The following is an 18,352-nucleotide window of genomic DNA, read 5'->3' as shown; positions in this document are numbered from 1 at the left end:
TAAGCCGATATCTTGCTTTCTTTGCTTGAGCTACTTTAACTTTGGTTTCTTCTTATTTGCCAATATATTTTCATAATGCTACATGAGCCTTCCAATTCTGCAAACAGGCATGTGCCTATAAAGTAATAGTAATTAACATGTACTGATAGTGAACTGTGTGTCAAGTGCTGTGTTGAATGCTTTGCATACCTATTCATTTGCCTTCAGAATAATGAGGCAGATGTTGTTATTGTCCTCATTTTCAAGATCAAGAAACCGAGGCACATAGGAGTTAGTATATTCCCCAAGATGATGTACCTAGTAAGAGTCAGATCCAAGATTCAAACTCTAGCGGTGAGATGCCACAGTCTTCACTCAAAACTGCATTGCCATATAGACCCCTTTATTTGTGTGTAACCCCTTTATTTGTGTGTACATTTGTGTCTTAACTGTGACATTAAGAGGTAGATGATGAAGAAGCTGAAGCTTCTAGCTTGTTAGTCATTTTCTGCAGAGCAAACTCTGATCTCAGGATGCTCAGCCACAGAGCATGCTGAGAACTCCTTCCATGGAGTTGATGAGTTGAACTAAGTCACCGGACCAAGGATTGTAGTAAGGGAGCTTGGGGACTTTGGGAAAGTGGTGAATCATAGCACCTGTCATTGAACAGGAAGTCTAAGTGAAATAAGAGAAGGATTTCTGAGGAAGCAGAATCTAGCCCAGGGAAGGCAAAGAGGATTAAATTGACAGGTGTGGCATCCAGGCCTCCTTGCCCCCACCCCATTCTCCATGTATGCCTTTAATCTAAGCAGTATTTATGGCTACATGTAATTTGTTTTATAGAGTCAGTCTTCCATTGTTGGGTACTTAGGATATTTCCCTTTATTTTATTTTTAAAATTATTAGCAGTGCCACAAAGAACATATTTAGAAATTTCCCAATTATTTTCTTTCTTTTTTTTTTTTGTATTCTCATATTATATTTGTTTGAGCTGTCAGAACAAAATACTAGAGAGAAATATTTTTATGACATGGAGACAGATGTGCTTGCCAAAATTATTTTCCATTAACTTAAGCTATGTATCACTGTGCAAAAGACACCACAAAAGAGGAAGAAGTAGACACCTGCTTTATTCTCCATGTCTGGGAAGCAAAGTCTAACAGTAATAATGGGTTCAGCATATGGCAATGTCTACATAACTTCACAAGGATGTTTTTAAATTTCAAGGATTTGCTCTAGGAGACCTTTTGGAGACATGGCTAAGTAAGGGTCATAGGAAAGGCAAGAAAAAACATGCGGTAAGCTTTAGAGAAAAAAAAAGTCCAAGCCCACTGAATCCTCATATAACAGTTTCCACTGAACCCAATTATTTTCTCTCACTTCCTGGCAGAGGAATTTGCACCACTATGCAAATACATGTTTTGTGTACTTTTGCAGTGTTTATCAGCCTTTTTAATCTTTGGAAATAATATATGAAAACATACTTCATTTTATTATTATTTTTTTCTTTCTTTGGCCTCTTGGACCTGGTAGATATATCATTTTAATTTGTGCTTTTTTTGTGCTGGTGAGATTGTTCCTAATATTGGCATTTAGGCCATTGGATATTTGACATTTTTTCACTTATTTATTTTCCAGCAATAAACATGTTAGAATATATTTTGATTGCAAGTAATAGAAATGCAACAAACTCAGGATTTATTGAGTCTAGGAGTGTATCTGCTTTTGGGCAAGTCTAGAAAGAATCAGGATTTCAAATTGTATAATCACAGTGTAGATAGATAGATATCTTTCTCTCTCTCATGTCTTTTTTTAAGCTTTCCCCATTGTATTAGTCTGTTTTCACACTGCTGATAAAGACATACCCAACACTGGGAAATTTACAAGAGAAAGAGATATAACGGGCTCACAGTTCCACATGGCTGGAGAGGCCTCACAATCATGGCAGAAGGTAAAAGGCACATCTCACATGGTGGCAGACAAGAGAAGAGAATGACAGCCAAGCGAAAGGGATTTCTCTTTATAAAACCATCAGATCTTGGGAGACTTATTCACTACCACAAGAACAGTATGGGGAAACTGCCCCCGTGATTCAATTATTTCCCACAGGGTCCCTCCCACAACATGAGGGGATTATGGGAGCTAAATTCAAGATGAGATTCGGGTGGGGACACAGCCAAATCATATCACTCTTGCAGCAGCAAAAATGACTCTAGGCTTACATTACCCTTGCAGCTAGTGATTCCAGAAAGAAAAAGTGGGAGGTGGATGGTGTTCCTTTTATTTTATAGCATATACAATAGTTTACAACACCTGAAAAAGATGGACTCATTGGGAACATGCCAACCCCTGGATTAATCAGTGCATCTAAGGGTGAGGTATTCTAATTTTTCACATACCCCTTCTTTAGGTAGGAAAAATAGAACCATGACGTTGACAATTTCATCAGGCAGTAAAAGGAATTGTCCCAAAGGAAAATTATACAAATGAGAGAGAAAAGTTATTAGGCTGGCAAAACAAAAGATGACCACTAAATTATTCTTCTCTATTTAAAGGTGAAGTACTTATTTTTTTAATTATTGATTTGGAAAGCTTGTTACATATTAAGAATATTAAAATTTAACTATTTCACAAATTGTGTATGTGTATTCACAGTTTGTCACTTGTCCTTTTCTCATCCTTTTACTTTGTTTCTGGTGTATTTTTTTTCTCTTACAGAAATTTAAAATGTTTATGTAAGCCCCGCAGTGTACTGAGCTTTCTCAGAACTGCCATTCCTCACCCATATCTCAGGGTCAGTCATCACCTCACCCTACAGGGCAGAACAGTTAAGTATATTAAAGCTTTGGTTTCTCACCTACCTCAAAGAGATTTTCTGGTGTTGACTAAATTCTTCATCTAAAAATTGAGTAATAACAGTACCATCAGAGTATACAGTTATATAGCAGAATATTCTTTTGTTTATGGAAATGCATGCTAAAAGTGTCAAGATGTCTATGGTTTATTTTGAACTGGTTTGATATGGTTCATCTAAAAAATTAAATAATGACAGCAAGGTGGATAGGATAAATGGGTTACAATGGAAACAAGTTTGAATCTAGGTGGTGAGTAAATGAACGAACACTTCTGCTTTTCTACTTTTCTTTCTATTTATTTATTGCGACACAGTTTCTCTCTATCACCTGGGTTGGAGCGCAATGGAATGATCATAGTTCACTGCAGCCTTGACCTTCTTGGCTCAAATAGCCTTCCTGCCTCCACCTCCTGAGTACACTTTTCCTTATTTTAACATTTTCTTTTCTATTTGAAAAGTTGTTATTGTTGTTGTTTTTTAAGAGGGTAAGATGAAGGAGCACTGTACATTTGTGGAGCAAGCGTGTTTTTTACTGTACCTGTCCCCATGTGGGGGATTGTGTTCTAGATACAATACTATGGAGTATGCTCTGCAGAAACTCTGCAGAAATTGCCACTGAATGTGGATTTTTTTTTTTTTTTTTGAATGGTGAGAAGGTGTTGGTGCCATGGAGGGTGTGTGAACCTCCTCAAAGCCTTACTTTCAGGTTATCCCTAGAAAGCTGTGCAAGGTGGTGGTCATGCTGCATGATGACCTGAGCATGGACTTCGACTTTTACCATTTCAGAATAATATTTTTCACAAGTCTTGATTTTGTTCAGAACATTTAGGTCAAACAAGAACCACTTTTTATTAAGAAGCTGAAACAATTTGTCCTAGAGCTTACTAACATTAATTCAGAAAAACAAACAAACAAACAAACCAACCCATGAATTCCTTGGCAGGGTTATCCCTGTTCAAAAGGAGTATGAAAAATTGTCATCTTTGAAGAATACTAGCCTAGAGAAAGAATCATCAGAAATTTGGACCCTGGAAGAAAATTGTGAAAAGCCTAAGGATGAAAAAACTTCCTAAGAATAAGACTTGAATGAAGAAAGCTCTAAACACATAGACCAAGCACAGTTAGTGCTGAAATTATAGGAATGATATATTCACCAGAAGATGAATCAAGAGTTGTCATATCATTAGCAGCTTTTCTAACAGAACATCCAGCCCAGAGCCAACCCCAATGTGGTCCGTCACCAATAGGTGGACTTTCATACTGAAAACAAAACTTTCCTCTCCCCTCCCCTCAGGTCTCATCTATGCTACCATGCTACCAGATTATGCTCAGCATCTCTTTCTCCACTCTGAATTCATTGTTGCTGGTGGGTCCAAGGGGCAATTCCTGCAAAGAGGACCTTAGTCTCCTTCTCTTTCTACCTCTTCTCCTCTAAATTCAATCCCACTCCTACCCCCACCAGCTTCACATCCAGAGAATAGAAGAGGAATTGTTTACAATTAACTCAACCTTCAAACAAGCCGAACAGTGCACTTCAGGAACCATACTGAACAATTTGGGGCCTCTTTTTGTCTCTTGAAAAAACTGTTTTAGAATTACTCATATTTTATTATTTTAAGAAACTATTGCTACAGAGGAGACCATCCTTTTGCCCTAATTGAAGTTTGATGGGACTATGTTCTCAATGTTTTAAAAATAATATTATATACAACTTATGAGTAATGCTTTCAATAATTTTATCCTTTAGTTAATACAAAGACTGTATTTTAATTTTTAATTACCATCATTAAAACCTGGACAATAATAGGAGTAATATATATATATATAGTTCAGATGTAGGTGTTGTTTTACACTTCAAAGGCAGTTTCTGTTTACACAGAGCTGTAATTCTTATAGTTGTAAGGCAAATAAAAAGCTTATTATCTAAATAAATACTGATTAGTGATGGATCTCCAAAAGACGTCTGCACTCTCAAATTTATTGCAGCACACTGTTCGCAATAGTCATATGGAAACAACCTAAATGTTCATTGATGGATAAGCAAGTAAACAAAATGTAAAATAGATATAGATATACATACGTAAGACATACAATGCAATGTGATTCAGCCTTAAAAAAGAAAGTCTGCCATATGTGACAGCAGGGATGTACCTGGAGGTCATTATGCTAAGTGCAACAAGTTAGCCACAAAGGACAAACACCACATGATTCTACTTATATGAGGTATCTAAAATAGCCAAACTCATAGAAATGGAAAGGAGAATGGTGGTTGCTAGGGGCTGGGGGAGGGGGAAGTAGAATGTGGCTGTTCCTTAGATGTAAAGCTTCGGTGATACAAGATGAATAAGCGTCAGAGATGTGCTATGCAACATTGTACCTGTAATTAATGATACTATATTATGATCGCATTTATCAAATATAATGCATGTTTTTAAACTTTTATGCTTAGAAACTTCTACCTCTACATTTTGAAATCTTTCTTGTAAATTGTGTTCTAGAGCATTTATCATTTTATGTTTTAATCCATATGGAAGTTATTTTTTGTGTTAGTTCAGCTAACTACTGTAATAAATAAACCCCCAAATCTCAGTGGTTCAACATATTAAAATTGTACTTATTACTTACTTACATCATAACCCAATGCAGATGTTAGCTGGGCAGCCTTCTGCATGCACCTATAAGAACCCAGATTTCTTTTATCTTGAGTCTATAAACTCCGTTAGGTCAATGAAGTCCTCTCCAGTGACCTAGAGGGAAGGACATCTCGAAATGTTTATAGAAGGTTTATATGGGCCAGTCATGGAAGTGCCATACATCACTCCTGCCCCATTTTACTTTGTCTATGGATCATGTCCCTAGACAAAGCAAACAGTAAGGGAGTCTGAAAATTTCAGGAGAGAAAGAAAACAGGCTTTGGGGAACACAGAGAAGTATCTGTCATAATTATGCATAATGTTTTTGTAAAATGAGAAGTAGGTATCTTTCTCACTTAAAAGTTTGGGTCCTTGTAGCATAAGTCATTTCCCAATTCTTCCATTATCATCAACTACTTTAGCTGTATATATTTACCTTTTTTTCTGTGGGTCTTCCAAGACCAGATCTGGAGAAAGTTGCTGGCAGCCCATGTTGCTTCATCATCCTCTCTGGATTATAAAGTTTCTAGACTGGATATTAAATATCATTCCATTTATGGAGGTACTATGGAGGAGACAATGTGGTTTTCAGGCTACACAGTATCTGAGGAAAAGGAAGGATGCCTTTGTTGAGTCATGTCCATGACAGCCAGGATGAGGTTTGTTTATGCCTATGGAACATGATAACAACTCCCTTGTCAATTTACAGAATTCAGAATTCTCAGTAATACATAATTTCTTTCATAATCTGGCTCCAGCCTATTTTTCTGGTTTTGCAGTCAAGATAGCATTATGCTTATTATCGCCAGATGCTTATTTTACCTTTGTGAAAGCCAAGCACTTGAATAATTTACCCCTGATTATTCAGCAAGTTTTGGGAACAGCCAGCACCAGAATTAAAATCTTCCATACCTTTTAAGTCTACTGTTCTTTTTACCACCAGCAACCTGGATTCTGCATGGGAAGCTTGTCTCTATATATATGCACTAGAGAAAGAGTGCATCAGCAATCACAGATACTGAGACTAGGGGGTGGGGCCTGTTACTCTTCTCCTTCCCTTTGAGTGATTTGAGGAAAGAGGTGGATGGACACATGCAAAATTCCTTTCTCCCCTCTTCTTTCATTAGATTGTGGCAGTGATGACAATGACCGGGTGAACATGAAAGTCTGCTTGTAAAATCTATAACTCTTTATTTTATTTTTTTATTTTTGAGACACCGTCTTGCTTGAGACAGTGTCCAGCCTCTCCACATAGGCGGGAGTGCAGTGGGGCAAAGACAGCTCACTGCAGTACTGACCTCCTGTGCCCAAAGGATCCCCTCACCTCAGCCTCCCAAGTAGCTGGGACTAGAGGGTACCCCACCAAGCCTGGCTAGTTTTTTATTTTTTTTATAGAGATGGGGTCTCATTATGTTTCCCAGGTTGGTCTTGAACTTCTAGGCTCAAGCAATCCTCCCACCTCAGCCTCTCAAAGAGCTGGGATTATAGACCTGAGTCACTGCACCCAGCCAAAATCTGTAATTCTGTACATCAAAAATACAATGGGAAGTCTCATTGTCATATCAGTGATCATGAGATACTTAGTCCCTTTATTTCTCCATCTTATCACCAACCTTCTATATATGTCTTGGGAAGATAGGTACAGAAGTGGAATGTATTACACTCAGGATCCATGTGAATAACATCCCAGTCAAGAACATGGTGTCTTCTGTGGAGCAGCATCTGTGCATGGTTACAAATAGTCTGGAACATCTAGGAATTAGTAAGGCTGAGCTGAAGGGTTTATGTGATGCCTCCACCCATATGCCCCTTAGAAATCATAGAAACATTCCTGTACTATCATTTGAAAAAGGAAGTACACATCGAGGTCTAAGAAAGACATTTACATTTGCAGTCCTTCTGAGAATCTCAACTAATTCTGGATAAAAATTAAATCTCACCCCAGATGTTGTATGGGAAAGTATAAGCCAGGCATGAGAAATGAAGCAGAGGCAGCAACATACCCAAAGCCAGATAAAAATTGAATTCCTGAGTCCTTTTGGCTCTTGTATTATTTTCATCAAAACCATAAACCTCACATAGTTGTGTTTCCTCTTCAGTAAATAAATCTGCTTGGGGGAAAAAAAATGCCCTCAGGATGGAGAATTGCCACATTGTTTCTGACTCCAGCGCATATTCCTTGTGATTTTTTTTTTTTAACCTTCTCTGGTGAGAAAGAAAATAGTTTGGGGCCGGTAAGGTTGCTAACATTCCAGTGTTGTTCTTTCAGGGACTTACATTTAGCAACTAAGGGTCTTAAAACCCCTTCCAGGCAGAAGTCTGCTGGGTTCTGGTCCATGAAAGCTTCCACCTACTGGAGGACGATGCTGAGGAGAAATGACACAGAGACACATGCAGGTCAGCAGTCTGGGGCCTCACAGACGCATGCGTCATCAGCATCTGACACTATTTTTAGGAATTTCAGCCTTCTAACTGTTGTTCCACATACGATAGCCATCTCTCTGTCTGCATATTCCTCTGATAGGAATTAAAAGCCTAAAATAAAATTCATTTTCTTTTGCACTTACTGCTTCTCTGATGCTGTTGCTGGGGGAAAAAAGCAATGTTGCACAGATTTATTTTTAATAATTCCCTTAAGAGAGAGGTCAAGGAAGCTTTTCTGGGAAGTTCCTTTAGAGCCAACTTGAGGGCTGATTTATCTGTCTTGGGTGGTGCCAGAATGCAAAGGCTGCTCAGTTAAGTTTTGTGGAGTTGTTCCTATTCCAGAATATCTGTAACAGGAATAGAGGCCCCCCATTTGTCTAAAGTGATTTGGATACCATTCAAAAGATAGTTTAACTCAAGGGTCAGAGACCCCACTCATTTATTTATTTATTTACCAACCAGCACCTCCATCTGATTCTAAGAAATGTCATGGTGTAGTGGAGAGATCATGAACTTTTGAGGCAGAAAATTGGAGTATGAATTCTGAAATTACCACCCGTTATTGGTGGGAGCTTAGGAGAATTAATTAATTTTTCTGAACTCCCCCTTTTCATCAAGATGAGTAAGACTTGGACGATGACACTCCACTTCCATCCCCAACACTGAAGAAAGCAAGGGACAGATGCCTCTCAGTGATGCAGTAAGCCAAACTCAGAGGCATTAATGATCAGTAGATTCAAATTTTTCTGAACTCCCCCTTTTCATCATGAACTTTTGAGGCAGAAAATTGGAGTATGAATTCTGAAATTACCACCCATTATTGGTGGGAGCTTAGGAGAATTAATTAATTTTTCTGAACTCCCCCTTTCCATCATAGAGTTTCTAGAAGAAAAAAGTGACTGAACATACAGTGTATATATAGTAGGGGTTTCATAAATTACATTTTCTCCCCACTCTCCATCCCAAAGTTAAGAAGTGCCAAATAACAACGTCAGAGGTGGTGGTCCATGTAAGTGGTGGAATAAACAATACCCAGTTGATATAATTTACACATGTATCATTCACTCATTCATGGAACACACACTGAGTACTGTCTTGGTTTTGTAAAGAGAGATGAAAATTAGAGATGAGTAAGACTTGGACTCTGACACTCCACTTCCATCCCCAACACTGAAGAAAGCAAGGGACAGATGCCTCTCAGTGATGCAGTTAGCCAAACTCAGAGGCATTAATCATCAGTGGATTCAAAGCCAAAGTAGCACTGGAGTGCTGGGATCATCCATGCTGGTCAGCATCCTTAGGGTCAGCCCTTGCTCCAGGCCCCTTGGTCTCCTGGTGATGACATTGGGACCACTATTTTGCTGACTGACACACAAAGGGTTCCTAAAATGAAGCTGGGTCCATACTGACCTGGCTTACTGAGTAGATTGTGGAAACAGCTGAGACTTCCTTCTTTTGCACATCTCTTTTCAAAAACTTTTGAGGGTGCATAAGATGACCTCAGACTAACACTGGAGGAGGGCTGCTGGGTCTGCATGAAATAGTTGTCTTTTTTGGCAGGTTGGAATTCAGTGGGAAAAGTTGTGTGTGTAGTGCATATGTTTGCCTGTGGCATGGCACACGTTTACTTTCAAGTGAACTCAGAAAAAAAAGAGTGTGTCCTTTTTCTCTGGATGTTGTCACTGATAGCATTTTAAAGCTGTTTTTAGTGTTGTAATTCTTGCTTCGGAACAATTAAAATGTATGTGGAAGTAAATAATGTAATGAATCATTTTATAAATGAAAAGCTTTCAGGATAAGGACAGAAGCAGTTATTGAATGCTTATTTATCCACTGATTTCTTCATTATGTCCTTGATCCTCAATGCAACTGTACAAAATAGGTATGATCCTCATTTTAATTTTACATGTAAATGACACTTGGATTTGCCCAAGTTCATACAGCTAGTAAATGGCAAACCCAGGTCCATGTGACTCTGAAGGCTGCAAGCTACACAGTGCTTTCTGCCATGATACCAGTACTGTACAATACAAATAAAATATGTGTATACTATTTATGATGAAATTTATAATATGAATATATATAAAGTGCCAAAGAAATCCAACCCTGAAAACAAATGATTCTCCTAGGGAGTCTATAAAATGTTTCACCAGTCAATCATTTCATTTTAGAGTTCAGAAAATGAAGCTCAGAGAGTTGTGACTTGCCCAAGGTGGCAGAATAGCAAAGTTAAGACAGAACCAAATGCTTAAGTAGTGATTTCCTACCAAATAAGAACATGCTATCTCATTATGTCTCAAAGTGTTAGGGCTCCATAGCAACTACAGATAATTCATAGTATAACTAGAATGTAAAAAGGCCAAAGCTAAGCTGTGCTGGGAAGCCCAAGCCATTCATTTACCCAAGGACTAGTTGTTCCCAAATGCAAAACCTCTTCTTTGGATCAAGTGCCAAATTAGAAGTGAAATGCAGTCATGAGTGGATGATACTCAAAAAGAGTTCATCTGTTTCCAACTCTAAGACCAAGATGAGGAAGTTTGAGATGCAAGTGGAATGACAGCATGAGGGAGTTGAGAAATGGTAGACAAGTGCTATATGCTATATCCAAATGCCTTTGAAACCAACCCAATAGTCGTATAGACAGTTGCCTTTTGATAAACATAAAAATTGACCCTTCTGGCCTTAAAACTTTGTTTTATCTGAGTTCCTTCCTCAGGAAGGGATACCCAGGCCTCTAGAAAAGTATCAAAGAACTGAAACACACCCGATTATCACATCCAGACAATGAAATGCCAGGCCCCTCATTCATGATTGCTTCCTTATTGCTCCCAAGTTTCTGTTTTCTCATACACAGTTACATTTTTTTCCCATGGTTACATTACATAAACCTCTAATTTTAGTCGGTCAAGGAGACGGATTTGAGACTGAGCTTTCATCTCCTTGGCTGCAGCACCTGATTAAAGCCTTTTCCTTAGTGTGAGGTTTATTAACAGCGGGCTGGGGGTTGAATGCATAATTTAGTGCTGAATGTGGGCTTGGGTCTGGTATGCAGAGGCGGGTGCGGGGAAGCTGTGCGGCAAGGCCAGGTAATGAGCTTGGGTGATGACGCAGTTATCAGGCGCGGAGAGAGATGGATGTGTCCGTTTAACCCTCTGTGAGGCAGCCGGCCTTACATTCTGACCTTTTGTATGATATAGGACGCCACTTCTTTCTGGCTACTTCCTGCTGAACAGGGGTGGAGTGGGGGGGTCAGTTGGCTGGTGTCTCGGTTGTGAGTCGGACGTAGGGGTGAAGCAGCATTTGATTTACAGCTACCCTGGAAATTTCTCTCATGTGAGCTTGTAAAAACCTGAGAAAGAAAGGGGCTAGCATTAGCAAAAGACAAATTACGATAATGGGGGTGATGATAGGGGTTAGCCAGATAAGTATGGGGAACTGCTACCAGTTAAGAGAAGAGGCTAGTATGCTCTGTCTTCTTTGGAGGTCTTCTTGAAGGCGTTAGAGTGTTGACATTTTCTTCCACCAGACCAGTTTCATTAATATAATAACAGCATTGCTCCTGGAGAAACAAGCAAGTACCTCCTTTTATTGCTGTTAACAGGTCTAGGGCCCTCTGATTTTGGAGAGTTACCCAAGCCAGTGATGTGATTTGTCGCTGGAGGGATGCTAGAGAGGCGGCTGGTGCTTTAATGGCTACCCGGAGTTTGTCTTCTAGTTGAGGGGCTGAAATGATGCTGTAACTTAAAGCACCACTCCCTACTCTTACAGCTGGTAGAGAGGAAGTTAGGAAGAGGCTGACCATTATTGGGAGGAAGATTAGTTAAGCCCTCCTGAGGTTTAGTAAGTGTATTTATGAGTTTAGGACAGGAATGGGCTGGGGAAGGAGAGTGGAGCAGAAGAGGAAGCAGAGTAGCTGGGTTGAGTGGGGAAGTAGGATGGAGGCTGACTGAAGGATTTTTAATAAAGAGTAGATGAAAGGGTCGTAGGTGAGTGAGACGAGATCATCTGATATGCCTGAGTGTTGCAATTATCTGTCAATGCATAACAAAGCTATTCTAAACTTTCATGGCATAAAATAACTTTTAAAGAATGATCATGAATTTTGTGGGTCAGGAATTCAGTCAAGGCATAGCAGGAATGATTTATCTCTGTCCTATAGTCCCTGAAGCTGCAGCTGGGATAACTCCAAAAGTTAAACATGTCTGTCTCCATATGACCTCTCCACTGGCTAGCTTGGGCTTCCTGATATCTTCGAAGTCTCTTCTTACATGGGGGCTCTGGGTTCCAAAAGACTAAGGCAGAAACTGCCAGTCCTTTTACAAGCTAGTCCCAGATCATATTTCTCTTGAACTATTTGTCACAACTGTCATGGGCTATCCCAGAATTAGGGAGAGGGTAGATAGACCCCAGCCTTCAATGAGAGGAGTGTCAAAGAATTTGGGGCTCTTCTTAATCCTCTACAGTATGCCATGAGAAGGGAACATGAAGAAGACCATCTCTGTCCCATTCACCTGTAAAAACAAAAAATCCAATTGGCCAGTCCAGCAAGAGGAAATAACAGGAACACCAAGACCTCATAAGTCAAGAAATTTGGAAAAGCCCAAGACAGTTGAGAGGTGGACAAGGAAGTAAGACAAGTTGTGGCTTTGAGGATATGGTGGAGAGAGGACTGGTTTGAAAATCTGCACCGCCAACTTACTTGATTTGGGGCAGGCCACTTCAAGGTGAGAGTGCCCATTTTTGTGAAATTGGGTTGATCCTGCCTATCTCACTGGGTTGCTGTAAAAGTTAGATAAGATGATGTTTTAGGGTGGGCCCCCTGAAGCAAACCCTGAAATCAGGATGTGTGTGAAAATTATTTATTAGGTTATGTTATGAGGGAAAAAAAGGAGCGAAATGGGAAGTTGAGACAGGTAGGGATAGGAAGCCAAGCAAGGGTAAGGCATTAAGCAAAGCCTCATGGAGATTAATTTTGGCTCAGTCCCATAGGATTTCTCCAGAAAAGAGTGTAGATAACAACATGGAGAAGGAACAAGAGAGCTTGGGACTTATCCCCCTATGGGTGTTTACATTCCACACCTGTGAGTCATTAGGTAAGGACTGCCCCATGGATGTGTAAATTCCAAGGCACTTTCAATTCCCCCTGTAGCCAGAAATGCAGACTCCAGTAGCCTGAGGGCAGCCCTCCAACAAAAGGGATGTCCTTTTAAAGAGTAAAACCTATATGGCTGGATGCAGTGGCTCACACCTGTAATCCCAGCACTTTGGGATGCCAAGGTGGGTGGATCACCCGAGCTCAGGAGTTTGAGACCAGCCTGACCAACATGGAGAAACCTCCATCTCCGCTAAGAACACAAAATTAGCCTAGCATGGTGGCTCATGCCTATGATCCCAGCTACTTGGAAGGTTGAGGCAGGATAATCGCTTGAAACCAGGAGGTGGAGGTTGTGATGAGATCGTGCCATTGCACTCCAGCCTGGGCAACAAGGGCAAGAACTCCATCTCAAAACAAACAAACAAACAAACACCCTATATAAGAAGTCTGTGTGCAGGAAACGCTAAAAAGATTGAGCAAAACACCATAGAAAAGCCATGATGGCACATACAAGTTGCTCAAAGTGTGTGGCTTCTGGCATCCCCTCAAGAAATAGTAATAATTCTTGCTTTTTCTGATGTTGTTATTGGTGAGTAATATAAATTACTTTATATTCCTCCAAATTCTGAAGGAAAGGATACATTGATGGATAAAGAAAAATACAATTTCACTCAAATGTATCAGAGGTGTGTGAACCAGAGCAACTCCATCTTGAATGTGACTGGGTAAGATGAGGCTGAGATCTACTGGGCTCCGTTCCCAGATGGTTAAGGCATTCTAAGTCACAGGATGAGATAGGAGGTTGGCACAAAATACAGGTCATAAAGATCTTGCTGATAAAACAGTTTGCAGTAAAGAAGCCAGCTCCAACCCATCAAAACCAGGATGGCCACAAGAGTGACCTCTGGTCGTCCTCACTACTACACTCCCACCGGCACCATAACAGTTGACAAAGGCCATAGCAATGTAAGGAAGTTACCTTATATCGTCTAAAAAAGGGAAACATGAATAATCCACCCCTTGTTTAGCATATCATCAAGAAATAACCATAAAAATGGGCAACCAGCTGCCCTGAGGGCTGCTCCTTCCATGGAGTAGCCATTCTTTTATTCCTTCACTTTCTTAACAAACTTGCTTTCACTTTATTCTATGGACTCACCCTGAATTCTTTTTTGCATGAGATCCAAGAACCCTCTCTTGGGGTCTGGATTGGGACCCCTTTCCTGTAACAAATCCACGGCTCTTTTTAGTATTGTTAAAGTTCTACAGGCCTTACTATCTTTATATTATCTGCTTCACATCATTGTTTGGATGGAAAGAAAACTACCTTTCAAAATTCAGAGTCAGCGGTAAGAGAACCGCCTCCCCTTTATTCATCTCTACCATCCCAAAATGCTTGTCAGTGGAGTATGTCAGCCAAGCTGGCTCTACTCAGCCTCAATTGCCTCTGCAGTTTAATCATTACCCTCTAGCCGTGGAAGAGGGAGAATTGGCTCCAGCATCTGATCTCTCGCTAGAATTACTCAGATCTCTCTGACGGCACTCACTGCCCAGCATTTATTTTGGCCCAGTCATAAATACTTCGTTAACATAAAGCCAGTGTGTTCAAACAATCCCAGTCTCTTTTTCTCTTTGAAACACCTTCAGAGCCTTGGCCCAAGTTTACCTAGCAGAGAAATTTCCTCAGCATAGCTGCTGCTTGGGGTTCTCAGCCTTATCTAAGATAAATTTCTAAGTCCTCCTTGTCCCATGGGTTTCATAAACGGTAGTGCTATGATTTGAACACTGTACCCCCACCAAAAAAGCATTGAGGTCTGAATCCCCAGTACCTCAGAATGTGACCTAATTTGGAAATAGGGTCTTTATAGAAGTAATCAAGTTAAAATAAAGTCATTAGGATGACCTCTACTCTTGTATAACTGATGTCCTTATATAAAGGGGAAATCTGGAAGACATACACACAAAGGGGTTAGATATGTGGTGACATACAAAAAGCATGCTAGGCAGAGAATGGAGTGATGCATCTATTAATACAAGCAACTCTGAGGATTGCTGAGAACTGCCAGAAGCTCAGAAGAGGCAAGGAAAGATTTTTTCCCCTAGAGTTACTCTGCTGACACCTTTTGGATGTCTAACCTCCAGAATAGTGAGACAACAAAATTCTGTCATTTTAAATCACTCAGTTTATGGAACTTTGTTGTGGCAACCCATAAGGACCCTTGCAAGCAACTTCCCAAGTTCTCTGCACCTCAGCATCCTCATTTGGAAAACATGAAGAACCGATTTAATAGCAATAAATCTTCTCCAAAGATGCCCATAACAATGCTTCCCATTCCACATGATTTTCTTCAGTTGATCATATTGTTATTCTTTAAGTCCTCTCCTTAAATATGAGTAAGCTTGTGACTCAGTTGTAACCAAGAGAATGAGGTGGAAGTGGTACTGCATGACTTCTGAGGCTATGATGTAACAGCTCCCAGCCTATCAACATTTGCTGTGGACTCCTGAGCCCCCACATAAGAAGCCTGACTATTCTGAGGCTTCCATGTTGGAAGGAAGCCCAAATCACATGGAGAGGCCACAGGTAAGTAGTCCAGTCAATAACCTCTACCTGTGGTCCCAGTAGATAGTATCAATCACCAGATATATCTGTGAAGATGACCCCAGATTACTTTATCTCCCACCCATGAAATCTCCCTCACCCATAGAACCTTCCCAGTGGAGACTCCAGACATCCTCGAGCAAAGCCATTAATACAGTCTTCTTCCTGAATTCCTGACCCACATAACTCATGAATATGATAACATGATTGCTGTGCTATGCCACCAAGTCTAGGAATAATTAGCTATGCAGAAATAATAACTGGACCATCAACTCATGAAGATCTTACTGAATAGAGACTCAGAATTGGTCTGGAATGTCCTGTATAGAGTATGAAGAGATTCTGGGGAGACCAGGTTTGCCTCTGAAGGCTGTAGGAGAAGCCCCATTTTCCCATTCTTCACCTCCCTAATCGCCAGAGTTTATAGCCAATACCAAAATAACTGCAAGGTTTTCTCACACCTTTGGTCAAATCTCAGAGCGTCTCCACAAAGTTAGTATGACTCTGCTTTTCACAAGCATTTTTTAGGATCCTCTTAGTCCAAATTCAATTTAATCCACAAATTAGCAGCAACTTAAGTATATTTGGGCTTCCTCAGTGTTCATGTCCTACTTCCTTATGAACACTACCCTTTCACTCACTTGGGATCCAATTCATTCATTTGACAAAATTACTGCACAGAAACTATGTACATCAATTGTGCCAGGCTTTGGGGAACATGAGGAAGGTATACAGAGTTTAATCGGCCCTTGATCTAGCTCTTAAAGGAATTTATATTTGAATCAGAGTTAAGCCATATCCAAAAAACTTTGATTCAAGGTAGAAAGTGATGTGTGCTATAAAAGGAAGCAGGCAAAGTGCTGAGAGTGCTGTACAGAGAGAAGTACTCTCTGGTGTGGTGTGCCAGCTACTGAGTTATTGCCTCTAGGCTCCAACCCACCCTTCTGCACTCCACTTGCTAATGCTGAGACTGGGACTCTGCAAACTTCATTTCTGCTTTTTCAATTGCTCCCTTGTAGGCGCTGCCAATAGTGGGCACTAGAGACAGACTGCAAGGCTGGAAAAGGAAAAAGGGATTTGCTTAACTGGTTTGCTTTCTGTTCCTGTGAGCATTGCCCTAGCAAGCCTTCTTCGCCTTGGTAGTGACATTTTGACAGTAGTAGTTCATTCCGGTAGCAGCAGCTGAATCCAGTTTGCAGTCTCTCCAATATCACAGAACCAGCCTCACTGTCACCTCTCAGAGATACCTGTATCAGCTTGTGTCTATTCCTCAGAGCTCTGGAGCCCAGCCTACAGGATCCTCCCCTAAGTCTCTATATTTTAATAAGTTCAACCTTTTCTCTTTGTTTCCTCAGCCCTAGGAATGGTAGCCGCCTCCCACATTTGTTATGTCCTTGAAACCTTAGTATTCTCTTTTTACTCTTTCAATTACCTAGTTAACAGTTCTATATATTCTCTGATCAAAATAACTAGTGTGATATTGGCGAGAATGTGGAGAAATTGGATCCTTTCGCACTGTCGGTGGGAATGTAAAATGGCAGCCACTGTGGAAAACAGTATGAAGATTCCTCAAGAAACTAAAAATAGACTTGTCATATGATCTAGCAATTCCTCTTCTGGGTGTGTAGCCAAAGAATTGAAATAGGGGATCTCAAAGAGATATTTGTACAGCCATATTTATAACAGCACTATTCGCAATAGCCAAGAGGTAGAAGCTACCCAAGCATCCATTAATAGATAGATAAACAAAATGTGGTATATACCAACCATGGGATATTAATTGGCCTTATAAAGCAAGGAAATTCTGACAAATGCTATAACATGGATGAAACTTGAGGACATTTATCTATGAAATAAGCTAGTCACAAAAAGACAAATATTGTATGATCGTACTTATAGGAATCTAGAATAGTCAAACTCAGAGACAGATAGTAGAATACTGGTTTCCAGAGGCTGGGGCAGGGGAAAATGGAAGGTTCTTGTTTAATGGCTATATATTTCAGTTTTGCAAATGAAAAAGTTCTGCAGATTGGTTGTGCAACAATGTGAATAGTCTCAGTATTACTGAACTGTATGCTTAAAATAATTAAATGGTCAATTTTATGTGTGTTTTATCACAATTAAAAGAAAATCTGGCATGAATTCTATCTTTTGAGTGGACCTTGAAAAGTGTGGCAATTATAGAAATTTTAGTATTAGTCTTGGTAAAGGTAGGAAAGAAGAAGTGAATAATGTAATAAACAACTTAGATCTTAGTGGCCTCACAAAATGAAAAGTTAGCTGTCTGATCCTGCGACAGTCAATGTGGCCAGAAGGAATAGTTTGCTCCATAGGGTCATTTGGGGACTTAGCTTTGCATGAGCTCACCACCTTCAAGACATGACCTCTAAAGACAGTACAGGAAGAAAACTGCCCCGAGGATTTATGGCCAGGCTGGACACGCAGACATCACATTTGCCAGATTTTCCATTGGCCATAACTTAGTCACATGGCCCAAATTTAGCTGTACAGGAAGTTGGGAAGTTTTCCTGAGAGCCCAGTTGGAAAATGAAATGAGTTGGGCAAGCATACAGCATTGTTACTTACAACCTTAAGGAAGGAGAGTGGTATTTAGGCTAAGCCTTGAATAATGAGTCGTGTCCTATCTTCATCTCTGTATTTCTTGCCTTTATTAAAGGGCCTTCACAGTTTCCTGAGCCAAGCATCTATTGGATGATGGATGGGTGAATCAAAACATGGCTTTCTATAACCACCAAACTACAAAG

The sequence above is a fragment of the Sapajus apella genome, unplaced genomic scaffold (assembly GCF_009761245.1).
Source record: "Sapajus apella isolate SASKATOON/1434 unplaced genomic scaffold, GSC_monkey_1.0 scaffold4, whole genome shotgun sequence".
NCBI lineage: Eukaryota > Metazoa > Chordata > Mammalia > Primates > Cebidae > Sapajus > Sapajus apella.
This window is presented reverse-complemented; position numbering follows the sequence as displayed.